The 19,990-nt window shown below is 37.3% G+C and overlaps 1 protein-coding gene across 2 annotated transcripts in view; it reads left to right on the forward strand.

Annotated features, from left to right (window-relative positions):
* magu (SPARC related modular calcium binding-like protein magu) overlaps positions 1-19,990 on the forward strand; it is a 35,420-nt gene that overhangs the window by 995 nt on the left and 14,435 nt on the right. The window lies entirely within an intron of this gene.

The following is a 19,990-nucleotide window of genomic DNA, read 5'->3' on the forward strand; positions in this document are numbered from 1 at the left end:
ACTTGGCGTGCGCGTTGTACAATCGTTTCACGGCCTTTTAAGTATCCCGCCGTACGATACAAATAGTCTTTTGTTTGCACCAGGCAAAGAAGAAAGGTAAATAGCGGTAATATCTGAGTCTCGATTAGAGATCCGACAGCGTAACTTTTCTCTCTTCTTTTTTTTTTCAATATAATTATAAATACGCGAGATATCGTTCCTCTTTCTCTGTCCCTGTTTCGCTCCCTCTTTGCGCTAATGATTAATCGAGAAACTCAACGCTATGCTCGTTGTTAAGTTAATTATGTGGAGCAGCCGATAACTTACTGCTTTTACACTGGGTAGAAAGATAATTTTGATTTCTCGTTACGAAATTTTATTGCATTATAACTCGTTCTCTTTCTCATTTTTCCTCTTTCTCGGTCTTCCAAGAAGCATGTCGAAACGAACGATTCTTCCGTGAAATAGTAGCGATTCTTATCAACGCATCGTGACGTGTTCGATCGCCGTGTGTTATGGTGAAATTTTCGTATTTCATAAAAATATGATTCATCGTTAATTTAATCTACGCCCACGATCGCAACGCTATTGCAACACTTTGTAATATTCGATAGTGAGAACCAAGTCTCTTCTTAACCCCTCGCCTTCTCATCTTTTCCGCGACTATATACATCTGCGTTAACTAGCCACTGCTTTAACGCTATGTCCGAGGCAAAACGTTGAAATATTATACACGATTTGTATTCAGTAATCTACGGTCTTGTAATATGGAAGTAAAGCCAGAGTTAAAATTGAACTTTGATACAAGTCTGACTCCGTTCTATTTGATCCATAATCCATACCAGTCTGATGAGTCTGACTCGATACTATGAGACAAGGGGTTAAAAAAAAGAATTCGTGTAGGTGGTCTTATGGCTATGCCGTGAATGTTCCTCGAAATTCACATTTTTCAGCGTACAACTAAAGTAGTTGGAAGCTAAACAGAGATTTTCTTCCAAGCGTTAGATATTATAACGAACACTTCACACTGGATATTTTGTATGTACATATTTCTGCATACTAGATGCTTCATTCTGTATATTTTTGCAGCTTTAAGCGTATAAACGCCTCTAATCTATTTATGGCATTGAGAGTTACAACTAGGTTCATCGGAAAGTTTTTCTTTTTATAATTAAATTTCAACGTGATATTTATCGTTACTTATAGCCGCCTTTCGGCAATTCGTTTACTTCGTCGTTGTTCAATTTTTCATGTTTTATCTGAACATTTTATCTAAATATTCCCGTGTCACTACGACCAGTTTCCAAGTATCCAACGTTCTATGTATCAAATAGCTTTAGAAATATCTAAAATTAAATGTCAGAAACCGTGGAAAATTGTCCCCGTAGGAGATGTTTTATTCGACCCTCGTAAAGAATGCAATTATCGTTATCAGCGATCGATTTCTTCACCGTCTTTTCTCCTAGATAAAATTTTCAGATTCGAAGAGTGAATCAGATTCCAGAGACACGACTTGAAACGCAAATAGAATTTCAGATTGAAATGTAAATTAAATTTCAAATTGAAATGTACATATATTTCAACCACCTGCGTTTTATGAAAAATCCACGAGCGAAGTTTCAGATATACGATCGAACGAACGTACAATCGAAAAGGTGTAGACGTTTCAACTGACCTGATACAATGCCAAATATCTCGGAATATCACCAGTATTCCCCCAGAATAGAAACCACGGCGTCTAATCAATTTCCGCGATAGAGGCACATGGCCGATCCACGATGACAGACGCCAAAGAGAAAATTGCATTTATTTATGTCGCGGTCATTCGTTTCCTCCTTATCGAATTAATTACGATAAAAGTAGCCGTGTGTGTCCAACAACATTGTTCTTTCTTCGTATTTTACCGTTTGTTTGTAAACTACCACGTTTTCCTCGTGCACAAATCGTAAAGAAGTAGTTACGAGGGACAAGCTTCGTTACAGATAGCACGATTTTTCATTTCCACGTCGGGATAACGATACTCGCTTTCAATTATATACTCTGGACGGTTAAATGGAACGCGTAAACGCAACGAAATAACGCTCCTTCGCGACAACGCCGATAAAATCACGCACAGTTTCCAGGAACATGTTCTAGAATTAAGAGCGTTACACGCGTATTTTCTGACCCGAAAATCTTTCCTGGCATAGCGAATTAACGATGTTAATAAATCGCGAATATTACGTCGGTGGATAGTAGATTTATGCTTGATGATTCTGTTGCTCTGTTTTCCTTGGGCTGCTCCTCGGCCGCCGGTCTCTCGATATATCGGGAAAACGCTTATCCTCTTCGCGAGAAACGATTCTCGCATTTGCTGATCCGTTATATTCTCTTTTCGCGTGGCAATGCGTTTTGCAATTTAATCGTTTCCAGCTTTGGCCGATAGAAATTTCTAATGATAATTGTGACTTATTTAGGTATTACGTTTAGGTATTACGTTTTAATTTGAACTATTCGAGTAGCGTATAGTGCATCGAACGGTTTTGGTGATTATTAGGAAGAAAATAAAGGAAAGTAAAGAGAAGAGTAATTCTTGTTGGGGAAGATAGAACTCTGTCGTTAGCAAATTAGTTCGACTAATGGATTTTCTAATCTTCGATGCGATCTAAATTTCAACTTAATAGCGAAAGCTATTAGGTAATCTGTTTCCTTAAGGGGGTATTCTGGTCTAGAAATTTGAAAAAATCGAAAAATTGTTTTTCTTCATATTTCCAAAGTTTAGACATTCAAGAATGTGCCCTTAAAAGGATTTTTCAAAATTTCAATTATTTTATGTGTTACAGCCAGTTTTGTGACGCGGCATCTGCTCCGGTCTGACCGCAACAAATGAATAGTAGACGGTAGACGTTGTCCGAGTAAACTTGTCTCAAAACTTTAAACGCGTTTTTCTCGAAACTACTTTTTTCGAGTTGGCGTGCACGATATCTCAAGTTCTAACGAACCGATTTATTTTAAATTTGGTCTGAATATTCCTTATATACTCCTCTATCGTCCGGACCACGCTCAGCTCAAAATCTTTAATATTACTATTTTTTAAACGTTCGGAATTGTCAAGAAAACGTGCGAAATAAGACATTTTTTTTCAAACAGCCGTCATTTTGTGAAAAAATGTTGTATTGACTTTTCCAAGGTTCAGACGATAGCGGCATCCATACTAATTAAGAATCCGTTCGCATTTTTTGTTTCGGATGACCAGAAGGGTTGATATCATGCACGCCACGACACCCCATTTTTTTTGGCAGCACCCACTTTGCCAGCTCGTAACTTTTTAAATATTGAGTTTTTTTCAGTGAATTTTTTACGTAATCTCGAAATATCAATAAACAAATGCTAAAAAGAAGGATAGCAAAAATATTTTTTGTTTCGCTTGTACAGAGCTTCAAAAATCGCCCGAAATTCATGCCTCTAGACCAGAATACCCCCTTAAATCAAGGAAAACGATAATTAGATCGCGGATGTTTCTGTATTTATGGGATACTTGAAAGCACAACGTAGAATAGCCGTTGTAGTATTTAATAAACGAAACCGTTTTCTATTTCTAGTTCATCGTCGCATTCATAGAAATATGAAATTGCTATGAAGCTAATGAAAATCGATAAGAAATTGTAACTTGGCAAGTTGGATGGAAAAGGCGAAATGAGCTCGAAAAAAGGCATCGACTCTCTGCCGAAAAAGGCGCATCCGAAGAATCTGTTAAATTTCTTTTCATGCCCCCTGTCGAGACCACTTACGTAGGCAGAGATTTGCCATCGAAAGGAATTCATACGTGGGCACACTTGGCATCCGAACAACATTTCTTTTTTTCGCTTTTTTCTCGCCTCTCTCAGTTTCGATTTTACACGATCCCGTCACGCAGACAAACACATATCGGCCGTGTTGCTTTTTTCGAGCGCATTTCGCCTTTCCGATCGACCTTCGCAAAAAAGGATACACGTACTTGCGCGTATCATCGATCAGCAATATTTGTGGCACGCAAATTTCACTCGCGTGCAATAAAATGCCATTCATTCGGAAATTCCACGCGTTAATCTCTCGATCGCCCGTCCTTCCGATCTTCGCATTCTTTTCGCCGGGGATCGCGAATTTTTACGTTTCAACTTTTAACGTCTCGTTGGCCGTGGAATTTCTCACATCGTTTTGCCACTCGTAAAATGTCTTTTTTCTAGTACAAGCTTTTTGCGTATAGCGTAGTATCGCGTATAGATCCGAAAAACGATATTCAGAGGAAGGAGTACTTTCGATATAAATTAGTTTTCGGTATAAAAAATGACGAGTCGATATTGTTGCATTAACGTAATAATCGATGAAACGATATTCAGACTAAAGGAAAATTCTCGATATAAGGGAATTATACTTTTGGTAATTAGGAGAGAATTTTCTCTGCGACATAATTTTTCCCACTTATAACGCAGAGAATGAATCGATAGGTAAAGCAGCAGGACGATGTGTTCTTTTATGGGTATCAAATATTTAAAACTTAAAGTACCTAAAAGAATTACTAATTAATTGATTTATTAATTATTAACAGGGTCAACAGTGTTCTTTATATTTCTGTAAAAAGACACATAACGCTAGAATTAGAGCCAGTTTTACAAAATGCGAATACAACTTATCATTTCAGTTATTATCAGCTCGATAAGATGTAACGTGAGTCCTTAGCAAGATGTCGAAGGAGTCTAATTTTGATTTCATTTCTCCTATTTACCAAAGGTACAGTACCATACCAGAAGAATCGTAAAAATATTTTAAAACGCAAGGTATCAATATCCACTGATCCTAAGCATTATTTTTCTAGAATTAAATATAACGATATCGTCATCGATAACGCTACCGATATTATTCATTTCAACAACATCGCTACCACCGTATGACGTTAATCGCATCAACGCAGCAACATCGAGTTTCCTCAAACTACTCTCGAGCGAGCGTGCGGTTCACTTAAAAAAAAAAAAAAAAATAATCTAGTTGACGATTCAAAGCCATAAGCATCTTCGAGTACCTTCGTCCATAACGTAGCGAACAAACGATGTCAGTATAACACGAACTGAACACGTTCCACGGTTGTTTCTTTCTTCTCATGCTCGTACCTAGTCAGGAATTTCGTTCGTTAACATTGAACGTATGCAAATCGCTGGAGACGAATTCTTCTCACCGAGAGGCGACAACCACGAGCCTTATTTCCGTGTAATCTCAACTTTCTCATAGCCGGCGAGAAGAGATAAAACGATCCGTACGGTCCAACCGATTCAGACGGTCAGGCTCGAACTCGTCCAAAGGTGCACACGTGCAACGTTTAGCTCTGCTTGTACCTGGAAAAAAGAAACAGCTTGCTTCCAAGTACACATTAGATGGCGATCGTATCTCATCCAGTCTTGTTCGATTTTCATCGAAAATCGTACCCTTTATTTCCTTAGATGAGACTATTGCAAATATTATGGCTCTTCAGCGCCAAGTGTTTCAAGATGTTTGATCTTTGCACAACGAATCCCACAACGATATTTCGATTTGCATGTTTCCCATCGACATGTTCATTTTACAAATAACCGTTACATAGATACATGTAATATGTACGTGTGCAAAAGGGTTTGTCGAGGTACAGTAGTATGCGAAAATCTTTAGTCGAATAGACTTTCGCTTTGCGATTAATTGTTCTCGCATTTAAAAAGCGTATTTAAAAAGTATTTAAGAAGATTTCGATTGATACTGTTTATAAAGGCAAATGGTAAATAAGAGAAGACGATTCTTGGAATTGCTAGAGATGCAAGAGATAAGATATAACAGGATAAAATTGCAGTTAAACTTGTAAAAGTTATTATTACAATTTATCTCTTCTGAGGATAGACAAGAATAAATTTCAAATAGATTTCAAGAATAGATTTCAGAATAGATTTCAAGTTCCTTGTAACATTAACATTTCAAGATCGAAAGTTCTTGTATGGTTTTACAGTTACGAGATATAATACACCCATATGCGTGTAATATTTCCTATAGAATTTTAACAAACATCGGCTACAAGAGCATGGCAAGCAGAAGAAAACAGTAGAGCGGATAAACGCTTTTATCGCATAATTACACACGTACGCTATTAAACAAAATTTCTTAAAGTATTTTGCACGTGTTACTCGTGCACCGAGTAAGCAGAAACGAAAGCTGAAAGCGTATCGTTTCGAGAAAGAGAGAAATTGACGGGACACGTGTGTCTTCGATAAGCAGCTGATGAATCGCGTCTTGTTCGAAATACAATACTTAATAGGATTTTTTCAGCGCCACGAAGAAGATGTCTTGAATTTCGTGTCTTAATCCATCCGAAGACGAGCAATAATTAATAAGAAGCTGGTTGCACGAATGGCGAGCATCAAGCCGCGAAAGAATGTGTCTAAGAAACCTGTTTGGGGAGAGCCAATATCTTACGAGGTCCTCTCCTCTTTACCTCTTTCTCTCCTCTCCTCTCGCCGTACCAGGAACACACATGTGCACCTTCTCGTGTGCATTGCGACACGCAAAGCTTCCCCCGAATGCTCAGGTGTTGGCAGATATTCCCCTTTCTGCCTTTTGTGCATCGTTTCACCTTCTGCATCGTTAGCCGGCCAACTCCTCATCGTTTCGGCTATTAGCCTCTCTCGAACGTTCCTCGTCTGACCGATTATCCAAGCCGATTAACGTTGGTCTTCTCGAGAAAATTCAGTTTTGCAAAGTTCCAATGAAATTTCGATAGAACAAGTAGGAGAAGAGCTGCAGAATGTCGAAGCTTAACTATCGCGATTTACGAGCTCCGAAAACAACTTTAATATCTAGGAGAGAAAATATATTGCTGTTATTTTTTATTATTTATTGTTTTATTTATTTTATTTATTTATTATTTAGTGTTTTATGCCGTCTTATTGAATTACGTGGGATCGATTCTGGTCTGTTACCTTCCTTATCATCTCTTCAGGAACGATGTAATGACATGTTTTCAAAACTTCTGAGCTTTGCTGGCGAATATCGTTCTTAGGTGCATTTTTGTGCGATGTTCTGCCGCGTTCTCCATACTCTCCGCCTATTGCCTCGTGTGATTATTATTTGTTCCTTTCGTTGAAAAATTCTCTTCGCGGTAAAAGATTCAATTCAATGAACTATATTAGTAAATATGAGCTATATTAGTAAATATTTTTCTAGCAAATCCCACGAGTTTTGAAAAAATTGCATCTATTATGTACTAACTGGATAACACGATATAAAACACAAAATATCGTGCATCTGTTATTTATTGATAAAGCGGAAGAAACCTTCGGGACAACCTAATATTTTGATCGATTTAATTCTTTATTAAAATCATCGAAGAGACGCACACTGATTTATTCCATTGATTCGATAAGTTAAAGTGCATCGTGATAAGCAAAGAACGTGTCTGATAAAAACTATATCAAAGAAGCAGAAATAATAAATAGCCTGTGGAAGAGCACTCTAAAAATGGTACGAAAAGAGGGAGACGATGTGCACATAATTCGGTAATAAAAACGTTCTTTGAGTTATTTTCGAGCCAACTGTATCCTTTAGACATATGTCGTTTGGATCGTGTATTTGATCCAAAATTAATAAAATCGATAACAAAATTTTATCGCTTGATATTAATATAAATACATTATAGCAGTGTTCCATATATAGATACGATATACCGACGTTAAATTCAAGCTTGAAAATGGAATTTTATTTCAAAGTATAGTAAAATAAAGTTCATCGAAGAGTAAATATAATTGACGAGGCAAACTTTAATTGAAATTGGAAAGTTAAATTTTCCTTCTAATTTTTCTTCCTTCGCCAGAACAGCGAAGTATATCGAAGAAGAGCAAAATATCAATAGACGAGCCGAACTATAGTGAAACATAGCAAAATATACACAAAATCATCAAATCTTTAAATCTCTTCGATCGCTCCAAAAATACGCGGGAATTCAGGCTATATGCCGCGTCGGAGCATACAGTCCTCAAAGCTTTAAGCCACGTTCACAGCAGTTCTATCTACGGTCGTTACTCAGCTGTTTCGCTACCGCACAAAAGCGATATTTCATCGTTGACTCGGCTGTTTTTCGCCTCCTCCCGATCCACATTCATATCGTATCATTACCAATGGGATTTTTAACGAGTTTCCTGCAAGAACGCGAATAAGGTTAACCTTTTCCGCGGCGGATTCCAATCGGACCCGATCTAAATAGCAATTACCGAGTTGGTAACGAGGTATTCGAAAAGCAATTAAACTCATAGTAATTTTACGATCGGTGTATCAAGCGTGCCAGCCCAGGACCTTGATCGTTGATCGGTTGCTATAATATCGAGTTTTATCGTGACTCAAATCGATCTGCCGCGCCGCCGTCGCTACTCTATAATCAATTTTCTCGTCGTGTCAACTACGGGGGCAATTCGGTGCCGCATGGCGCCAATCTACTGGAACACTTCCTTTTTTCTTCTCTTCCATTTTCTTCTCTTTCTGCTTATTCGCACATACTATCGGCCCTAACTGGTCGAGCATTTTTGCTGAATTTATGTCGTAACGCTATATGAATTTGTGCGAAACTAACGAGTAGAAGTAGTTATTATCTATTTTTGGAGTTGACGAACCTTACGTTTAAGTTATTGATAATTTGCGCGTGTTTATGCATATTCATATTTTTATACACGCAGCGACTGAATGAAAAAGAATAACTTGAGCAGACATATGTTTCATATCTTAGTTTGGATATTTTATACAGCTTCGCGTATTATGTGCACTCGGTGCGTTTCGCACCTTTAAACTTTCCGTAAATGCACAAAAATCGATGTAATGTACCGATTTTAGACGCGTCACTGCTTGAAATGATTTAATCATTTTTCTGCCGGATCGTAGAAGATCTCTTTTCTTTGATTCAGAATTTAGAAAATTAAAAATATTCTTGCGTACATAGGAGGCGCAAAAAGCGTCGACGCACGTATTAATTAATAAATATCTTAAATATTTGAAGTATACAGGGTGGTTGGTAATTGGTGGTACAAGCGGAAAGGGGGTGATTCTATGCGAAAAAGAAGTCGAAAATATAGAATAAGAAATTTTGTTTTTTAATTTTTCCATCGAGACAACGATCTACAGTGAGATCCGTTACAACGAGACGCGATAAAGTGCACGCGTACCGAGCGAAAATTCAAAGTCGATTTTCTCGAAAACAAAGCCTCGAACGAAAAATTTCTATTCTATATTTTCGACTTCTTTTTTCGCGTAGAATCACCCCCTTTCCGCTTGTACCACCAGTTACCAACCACCCTGTATAAATGTACTAAATTTCGTATCATTTATTAGCACTTTCGCGCGACCGGAAAAATTCGATACAATAAAGATAGAACGTGCAATTTAATAGAAAAAACGCTTCATTAGGAAAGGAGGGTACGTGTCAGTACTTTTTGTAGCCATTATACGTACATATAACACAAAGTGCCAGATGAATCATTGCATATCTCTTCATCCGTAATTTAGTAATTAAATTACATCCTGTTAAAGACAAGCAAATCCGCATACTTTTGAACTACCATATTACTACACGCTTACGAGTTTCTACGGGTATAAATTTCTTCGTACGATTTTTATCCTCTCTCGTGACAGAGAATATTTTTCTTCCTACTCCAGCAGATCGTTGGTCCTGTTATTTCTTTTTCTACTTCTCCTTTTTCTCTGACACACTTCCTTGGCGCCTGTAATAATTCTCCAGACGAAATTGGTAGCAAATCCTATCGGAGCTAAAGAGGGAAAAAGAAAGATGACACATTCTTGACGAGTCGTTATATCGTTCGTGACATTCGCTCACGAAGCTACAATTAATGGTAACTACCGCGGAAAATGTAGTCCGATAATTGGCGCGCGTGTCAATGACGACGACGCCTCGTCGTCGAGACGTTCGTCAGTAATTAACACTCGTCCCGTTAAACACAACTCGTTCCTGTCCGCTAAGAATTCAAAAAGAGAGTCTCACGTTCGCCTAATTAATAACCATCCTTCCACGCTCGATAGTTGGAAACGGTGCCTCCTTCTTGTTCGCGAATCATTATTCATTTTTATCGGCCTTTCTGCCTTCGACGATCGCTCTGCTTTTTCGATTAGGTGCAATTAAGGAGAACGTTTATCGAATTTGACGGAATCGCCTGGCGATTTAGCGGATCGTGTGCTATGTTTCGCTTATACGCAGCGATACGGAGTTCGTAGAGAGCTGCAGATACAAGTCGTACGATTTAGTTGCGTAGCTGTGGAGAAATTCGAGCCTAGAGGCAATTTTTTAATCCTTTTCTCTTTTCAGTGAGAATATTTTTTTTGCTAATTTTCTACAGTTATAGAGTAAGGCGGTATTTGTTAACCATCAGTTTCTGGATAATTCTTATAAATTAAATGTACAGTTTATTTTGGTAAGTATATCATTGGCTTTCTTAGCGGAATGTTTTATTTTATTCCTTTCTTTCCATCGAACCACGATATAAAAGATATAAAAACACTCGTTTCAATCTTTTGCCATTTCTTGTCTTTTTTCATGGTTGAAAAGTATTTGTTGTTATTCGATGGACATGGAGTAAATGTCGAATGTACGATGTATTATGTAGTATCTCGATGAAAATACCAATTATGGATGCACAGTTCGTGGTCAATAAAAATTCACGATTATATTAAAAAGGAAATAAACGTGACCTCGAAATCTTGGCATCTAACAACGAGGAATAATTCAGCTGCGTATTTATTCTCCGAATCAACCTCCATATAGATACGTGTCATAAATATCTTTAACGTCGTTCTAAACGATACTTAAAAATTCCATTTCTTTTTACGAATATTATTCCTCTACGTTCCCCTTCATTCATTCTCATTTTCATACTTCTCGCGAGCACGTTGCCTCGTTTGAAAAGAAGATTGTGTCTTTGCAACGGAGCAATTATCAGTGCAACGAGGAAGTTTGGACGATAGGAAGTTTGAAAGTTTGAAAAATGAAAAATTCGAAATCTACAAATTTTTCGACGATTTCAATCACCGAAGATGTAAAAGTTTGGAAGTTCAGAAGCTCGAAGCTTTGTGACTTGGAAGATTTGTAAGAGTTTGAAAATGTCAATTATTCGTCCAAAAAGATCAAAGAATACTCCGAAATTACAAACATAGCAAACGACTAGCACAAGAAACGTCGCATATATTACTTAATAAACTACTAATCCCATGAAAACATGCCTCTAAATCCTACAATTTCTCTGCGACCAATTTCTCAACGACCTAATAAACCTACACATAATTCGATACATATTACCACGGCGGTTCGATATTAATAGAAATGGTCAAACACAGCGTGATGAATGTTCTACGGGAATTTTTCGCTTTTCGCTGATAAACCGGCTACTCTGGAACAGGATCGATTTGAATTTGCTCGATACACCGCTGTCCACGTGATCGCTATCAAGCACGAAACGTATAGAATTTTACATACACTTAAACGTAGGCGACCAGCGACAGACAGGTGCAACAAGTAATCACGCTGGTCGACTCTTGTTTGTAGAAATTTGCATTTGCGTGTCGTCTAGCGCTGAATACACATGACCTGTTCTCTTTCCGCGAATTCTAATTAACCACAGGATGTCACTATGGCCTGTATCTATAGTAATCAACTGATTGTTGAAACCCTTAACGCGTTAGTCCTCGTATCTCATATGGAGCGTACGTTTGTGCATAATAATTTAAACTGGTTATATCTAATTCGTTTGATGAACTCATTGGATACGTTTAAAGCTTATTGATCGCATCAATTTAAAATTCGTTTATCGAATCGTTTTGACAGTGGAACCTCCGATCCCTGACACGCAGCTGGATATATTCTACGTAGTTCAATGGAATGTAAGCGATACGATGTAAATAAATAAATCAGCAACAAATAGATTGGTAGATGTAAATAAACTCATATGCAATCGTGTTTTGTGTCTCGACACGTAGAAGTAAATATTATATTAATATCGTCAAGAGGGCTCGCGTGTTTCTGGCAAACAAATTAAACGGAAGTGAATCTAATGAAAAGTCTAATGAAAAGTCTAATGAAAAGTCTAATGAAAAATTTAATAGCAGGAATTTTGATCGTTTCGTTAGTCGTAGTCTTAACGCATCAAAGACGATCTAAGTACATAGCACAAAATAAACTAAATTAGAGTCTAAAAGATTAACTTCTTTTCATCCGATGAAATATTTAAAAAATGCGAATGACATTGGTTAAATACAGATTAATAGTGATGAATTTAAACTAACGTAACAACTAAACAAATATTACTTGTTTCTCATAAAACATCGTGTGGATTTATCGTTTCCCTTTCTCGACCATTTCATATCAAAATCTTTCTTTTCACAACGTTGCTTTCATTAAGTAACGTGAAAATCAGAAAATCAAGAAAAATCGACTCTCGCAGGAACTTCGTATATTTGCATCTACATTTATTTTATTTTATCCCTCCTTTATTCTCACTATAAAACCTCGTCTGCTAATAAATAACGAACAACTCGACGGTTATCATTTGAAGTAAAGTCGACGAGATCGTTGGAGCACGAGTTTTCCAAGCGTTTTCGTTGAGATTTATCTTCTGCCGGAAAGGAAATGCTTTGGCTCGCGCGATTACGCGCCGAAAAACCCGTTTCGTCCGCACGCACCAAATTATGCTATCGATTTTTCCCATTTCTTTTTCTTCCTGCCTTCTCAACCTTTTTAACGTTACGTGCTCGAAATGCGCTCGTCGACGAGACAAGTGACACGACGAAATCGTGCTATTGGCAACAATTAAACGCGAGATCCTGGCCGGCTAATTAATTTCCTCGTGAATCGTGGACGAATTTACTTTACGACGGATAATGGCACGCACGGAAACGGTTCGTTAGTTTATCGATAAACAAATTAGACGTGAGAATGCAATTGCACGAGATCGCTACCGTAGAATTTCAACAGCGAACGTCGTTTCTAACATTATTTTCCTGCTAATGGATTCCGTGACTGGGATTCTCCACGTTCGTTCCTTGAAACGTTGACTTTTACTGGCTCGTTCGTTTCTGTACAAGTTAGATAACGATAAGACTCTCTACCGATATATCTCATTGTTGTATAAGTTTTATAAGTAGATGCTATTATTTCGCGAGTTGGCATAATTATGGGAGAGATTTACGAAACTCGTTCCTTGAAAACATCTGCACTTTGAATATTTTAACAGTGTATATATTACAATTGCTAATAGGACATTTTCTTCGTCAAAACACCGACTTACATAAGTACGATAATGTAATATTTTTATAAATAGCTGTGAAGTTGAAAGAAGACAGAATTTTCGATGTTGATTCATTTTCCCTGCATTATCTGCGACAGGCTGCTTCTACGAAGATTATATTTCGTTAAATCCACTCGAAATCGTCTATTGTTGTTCTATACTGCATGTCGTAGTTGTATCGTTGCTAATAGAAATATGATTAACGCGTTATAAAAGTTTATTTTTCGAGAATAGCTAAGCATCTTCTCAAGTGTAATGACAAAGTACCGATTCTCGTGATCGGTAAAAGATTACTATTTTTATCAAAATCCAAATTGAACAATCGAAAATAACGTGTAAGATTCATCGAGATGAAAAGAAAATTTTGGAATTGAAAAGTAAGGCAGTATTAAAGATTCTGTAAGCAACTTCTTAGCTATTTTCCATTCAGCCGATAGATAAGGAGAAAGTGGGAATCAACATCTTCTAACAACAATAATAGCGTTGATTATCAATTCGTATTCAAGTACTTACACATATAGTTATCTGAATACTTGCGCACGTTCTTGACGTAACGCAGGAGTCCAGGTTCTCGTGATTGCTTAAATATTCGAAGTCGATTATCGCTTCCAGTCGGCCAGGAACACCGTCTGAATGTTAAAGGATCATTTACTGGCGTGTATCCTTCGCGAGGATTTCAACGAATCGCACATCTTCGCTTTATGGTAATGCTTTGGTTATCGCGTTGCCTCAAATTTGTCATCTCCTTTGGCAACGCAAAACTCCATTAAAACTCGAAACATTTACCCAGAAACCTGAATATCCTATCTCGTTGTCTTTCCCTTAAATATCGAATTTAACGGTGACATCCCTGAAAATTCGTGAATATTTTTAACTTCTTAATAAATATTACTATTATAGCACGATACTCGTTATACCTGTAGCATAATACTATAATATTTAATAATTCAGTATTTATTATTATCTTACCGAGTATTGTTAATACGATATTTGTCAAAAGCTTAAAGTAACGTTCTAAAATTAGGAAATATTAATATGTAAAATTAAGAAACAATTTAATAATAATTGTCGCCGTTTTACCAAGTATCGTCGATACAAAATTTGCCAAAATATTTGACAATCTAATAATCATTATCGTCTTGTCAAATAGATACTATTAAGGGGAGGCTAAGGTTAATTCGTACAAAAATAAGGCATGTCTTTGTGAATTATTTGTGACGATACAGTTAAAATCACTTTATTAAAACCAATAGTACATTAAAGTATGACATTCGAAGAATATTGTATAAAATTTTCACGGAGAAATATTAAAAAATACGGCAACAATGGCAGCAATTATTCGGACGTGTCTGGGAAAAAAGGTAGAATTGCGGTGCCCCTGATAACTTGGTGCTGGATCATCTGAAATCAAAAAATCAAAGTTCATTCGTTAGGTAACAGTTTTCCCCAGGTAACGCTGGGAGGGTTCTCGAAATTTCAATTTTTCACTTTTTTGGAACACTTTGAAGGGAAAATTAGCCGCAAATCTTCGCAAAATCGGCTAATTTATCCCTTCCCATCCCATTGCCGTATTTTTTAATATTTCTACTTGAAAATTTTATACAATATTCTTCGAATGTCATACTTTAATGCACTATTGGTTTTAATAAAGAGATTTTAACTGTGTCGTCACAAATAATTCACAAAAACATGCCTTATTTTGTACAAATTAACCTTAGTCCCCCTTAATACGATATCTATCAGAAGAAAACGTAACATTCTAAAACTAGATGATATTCAAATAAATCAGCTTGCCCTGAACTAAATGCACGACATAAAATAGAGCCACGTCAATAAACAAAAGCAACTTTGATGTTAGATCAAAGCGTAAAATACGACTCTGTTGCTAATAACGAGCTCCGTGTAAGGTGGCTACGCGTAAACGTTCCTTCTTTTAATCACCATTTTCAGACAACTATCTTAGCGATCCTTATAATCAAAGGCACTGACAAATCATTGTGTTTCGTTCGTTGTCTGTTCTACAGAGAAAAAAGAGCGGCACCTTCTTCGAGAACCCGTCATTAGACTTATGTACTTACTTGCGTGCCTCGGAACGTGTCTTTATCCTTGCCATAAGCGAGCGTACGATTCAGAAAAATTGTTCGGAGAAGTTATGCGCTTTTTCTAAAGTCTTATGCAACCTATCGAACGAACATTTGCGTTTGTTACTGTTGAGCTTATTCGATGTGTAATCAGAGAAAACTAGTGGATAAATTGTAAGGCAGAAAATATATTTAAATATAAGTGTAATTATAAATAAGAATACAATTTGAGCTGGTCCAGATCCGCACGCTAGCTGTGTTACCCAATAACTGAAAACCCCGAAGCCAACGTCGCCTGTCTACTGTTTATGGTCTGACTTCGTCGCAGTCTTTTGTCTACACGCTATCGATGGCTTCACTGCTTGAGAAACTAAAAAGACCAGATGTAGAGTTTTCTTATAAGTGGTGACCACTTCGACAGTTACTGTTAGCACACTTGAGAAACCATCGCGTTTCTATTACACAGAGTGATACCAAATTTGATCGATTTAAAATTTCGAAGATTTTTAGCATTTTACGAGGAAAAGCGAAAGATTATTTAATCGATATAGATTTAATACAATGCCAGTTACAGGGAACGCACAAGTTTGTTCTAACGTCTGCAAGGATGATTGATTCCCATTTCAAAGTACGAGACAGGTGTATTATGAAAAGTTTCGATCGCAGATTAATCAATATTTCGAACTGTTCCTTCCTCTTTTCTTCAAAGAATATTCCATTCGTTTATTATTCTTGTTTTCCTATATTACAAGGAAGATAGAAGTATTTCTATGATCGTAGAAAGGGAGAATAGAAATTTACCTTCTGTTCTTTTCTTCTCGTACTATCCGTACACGAAATTCAATCGATAATTAATTCATTAAGAAGTACACCAGTGCCTTCAAAATGACTTGGCAAATTTAGAATACATTTAACGTGTCGTGAAAAAATTTATTTATATCGTACGCCATAAATAATATCCTTTGATTTTGGAATCTATATCGACTAAATATTTATTTTTTTTTTTTTTTTTATATATATATGAGATAAGTTTTTGAAGTCTCAGATTATTTTTCTCCTTTAACGCACCATATATTACAATAATATACGATTCGACGATACAGAAGGAAGAGAACCGCATGTACATGAGACAACAGGTCACTACGGCGCCGCTTAACTAGCGTAGATAATTACTAATCATGTTATGTCATCGCCGTTATACATATGTATTACTTCGTCCGAACGATCTATACACACGTTACACAAAAACTATATTAAAACATAGAACGAAATATTGATTGATTATATTTAAATAAAGTTACTCCATCCTTTGGAAAATAGGATTCGATTGAAGAGGAACAGATCGGAGAAGAAATTGAAGGGAAGAGAACACGTGGTCGCTTAACTTTGCGATATAGTAAACAAATACGGATGACGCAAGGGAAAAATTCCAATTGTGAAAGAAATCTTCTATAGCGATCGATTTAAAGAGCATACTGGGTGTACACGGTATCGTAGACCAGTGATTTCTCGTAAATGACAAGTATTCGAAGAAATTGAAGGAAAAGTTTCGACGTTTCTTACAACGTCTATTATTTGTACCATACAAAGACGACGTTCGATTTCTTAAATAAACGAACTTCTTTTTTCTTTTTTTTTTTTTTTAGATTAATATAGATACGCTGCACGATGCCATAAAGCAGAGAAAATAAAAATTCAATCGACGACAAACACGTTAATCACCGTTCAACGTTGAGTTTCATCACGACACAATTCTCAAGAGGCCAGAATTTACTTCTTTCTTTTTTTCTTCGTTGCAGCCACTTGCTTTGACTCTTGTAACTTTAATTCCTACGATTAATATAACAGCGAAAGAAACGCGCGTAAAAAAGGATAGAGTCATTTGGAAGCGAAGAGAAACTCACGAGTAATTGCTCTCGTCGTAAGAAGGGAAGAAAAAAGAAGGAGGAAAAGGAAAGAAGAAGGAAAGAGCGGGAGAGATACGATTGGATGCAATCGAATGTGATTACAGCACAATTTGACGGTCGCGTGCGTCGTTTTCTTGAATCGCGTCCACGGTGGCGCCAAGCGTGCAATCGTCGAGCGCACGTTCCTCGTTCGTGTTAGCATTCAACGCGTAACCCCGATTATTCTACGCTACACCGCGTTGCACTCTGCCTATTATGCGTACATATATTGCATCGCGTTGCGTGCACGCGGTGTAACGCATTCTCGAGGAACGAGGGTGCGTGCTACCAATCGGGCGCCACCTCCGGTTACGATTATCTGCTGGATGGATCGGTCCGAGAGTCTTCGTTTCGAGGGAATTCCGTTATTACAAACCGGCGGCCCTCGATCGGGCTCCTTTTGACACCGTTATATCTCGCTTCTCGATCGTTTGCCTTTTATTTGCTTATCGAACACGCCGCCCGCTCGTGATCATCGAATTTGATTTTATAGCTTCTTACGGCAGTCGGAAACGTATTTTTAATGGACCATATATCTACCTCTGCCGATAAGTAATAACGTTTAATACGTTCGTGGTATCGAGGATGAATTATATTCCTCGAAGATCGTGGGAAGTTCGGTTTCTTGGCTGTCGTTCGTAGAAGTCACAGCGTAGGCAGGCTAAATCGAATGTATTTTTTCGGAGCGTGTACACACGTACATATACAGCTCCGTTGGAAAATTAACACGTCGATGGTTTTAAGAGAGAGTTATCTTGAAAATTGTATAAAAATTGCTTTCTTGGCTTCCCTCTTAAGAGTGGAAACGGCGTCAGACAAAATTATATAGAAAATCCTTCGTGTATTCAATGTCAAGTGTATTTTTTATAATATTTATGTAAAAGATGGAATCTACAAATGATACTGGATTATACGAACGTCCTAAGGGAATTTATCGATTGGATCTATAACTTGAGCGACTTAGGTAACTACAGTAGGAGTTCTAATGCACGACGCTTCCTGCCATTAAAAGGATTTTAACGTACGAAGTAGCCCTATTTGGAAAACGACGTCCTATTCTTGTTAATTGTTTCCGCTTTCAAAAGTTTTCTTCTATCCAATTAGAAATAAGTGCTCGTCGAAGCTTAAGATACTTCGTTGTTCGACAGGAGTTTCTAATAAAAGATGGAAATATCAAATTTGCAAAATCGCCAGGCAAAGTGATCTCGCGCTAACGATTATTTTCCTCCTTCGAGCCTATCTCTAACTTCTCTCCTCTCTTCTCTTCCTGACTACGTCGATCGTCGTAGAATGTATATCTACTATCGTAAAACTGTCGAAGTTAATTGAATTAAAAGGTACTCAGAATGATTTATACGGCCGTGTCGTTCCAGCAGTCGCATCGTTTCACATATCGAACGATTATGTTTATTCAAATAAAAGCGTTATGCAGGAAAGGCACGTAGGAAATGACAACGAGGCAACGACGACGACGATATTTCACCGACGGTAATTAGCAGCGTATTTCTCGACGATACATTCAATCATTTCAACGAGCGTAATTACTGACACGGTCGTACGTTCAAGATCGTAAATCGGGTTTTACATTCCGTGCAATGCAAATGCATGACGTAATGATCCAGGCGCCTCTTCTGATGGATTCGAGGCGCCTTCTTTACTGTACAGAGGCGCCTCCTCCGTGTTAAAGACGCCTCTGTTCCAGGCTATTACCAGTGAATCATTCCTGTAGTACAGAGGATTTCGATTCAGGAATTTTCGTGTAGATATTTGCATCGAGTCGTGTCGTTTAAAATTAATTAAAATAAATCGCACGTTCTGTACGTGTCTACACTGTCGCCTGTGTGACAGTTGGCGAGTGATCAGCCTACTCATCGAAAACATGCTTACATTAGTACTCTGTAGAATCGATGTAAAATATACATTTTATTTATAGAAATGTTAAACATCTATCTTTGCATGTAGATCATTGAACATGTTGCCTGTTCGAATAACGATGTGCGTATTTTAATTGCAATTTTTCGTCCTATTGTTACCACTATTTTCTCGTTTTAACGGCTATCATCGTACGCTTTATAATATTTTATTTGTTACTTTTGATTCCCATTTATACGATTATCGTTGGAAATATCTATTTTATTTTTCCCCCCTTTTTTTTTATCGTAAATCGTTTAAACTTATCACAGTTCTCATCGATATAAAATACTTCTTACGTGTTAGTTCTTCTTACAAATAGTTCTTGGCACGAGATAGCGTACAGCGTTACTATTCGTATTCCTAGTTTTGTAGTGATAAGATAACGCATCATATATTTTAGAAATTACAGAACATATGTAAAGATACGAATTAAGAATTACATTAAGAATGCTTACGTTCGAATGAACGTTTGTTGAAAGTTTTATCGCAATTTGAAAGTTACATATCTACGTATTTGGTTGAGACACAGTTACGGAGGTTTAATGTCACTTACAGAAGCTCGAAGTAAAAGTTCTCTGGTGAATTTGATTTTCCTCTCAAAGGTAGGAAAACGATCCCTGTGGCCAGTTATGGTTGTAAGAAATGCGATTCGCAGTCACGCGTAAGAGGTCACGAAAGATAACATATACGCGTCAGCGATCTTCCTGGAACATCAAACGATGTTGGTGGATTCAAGGAAAATCACGAAAGAATTAGTCAGCCA

This window comes from Bombus flavifrons, chromosome 1 (genome assembly GCF_040668555.2).
Source record: "Bombus flavifrons isolate JBK064 chromosome 1, iyBomFlav1_principal, whole genome shotgun sequence".
NCBI classification, from domain to species: domain Eukaryota; kingdom Metazoa; phylum Arthropoda; class Insecta; order Hymenoptera; family Apidae; genus Bombus; species Bombus flavifrons.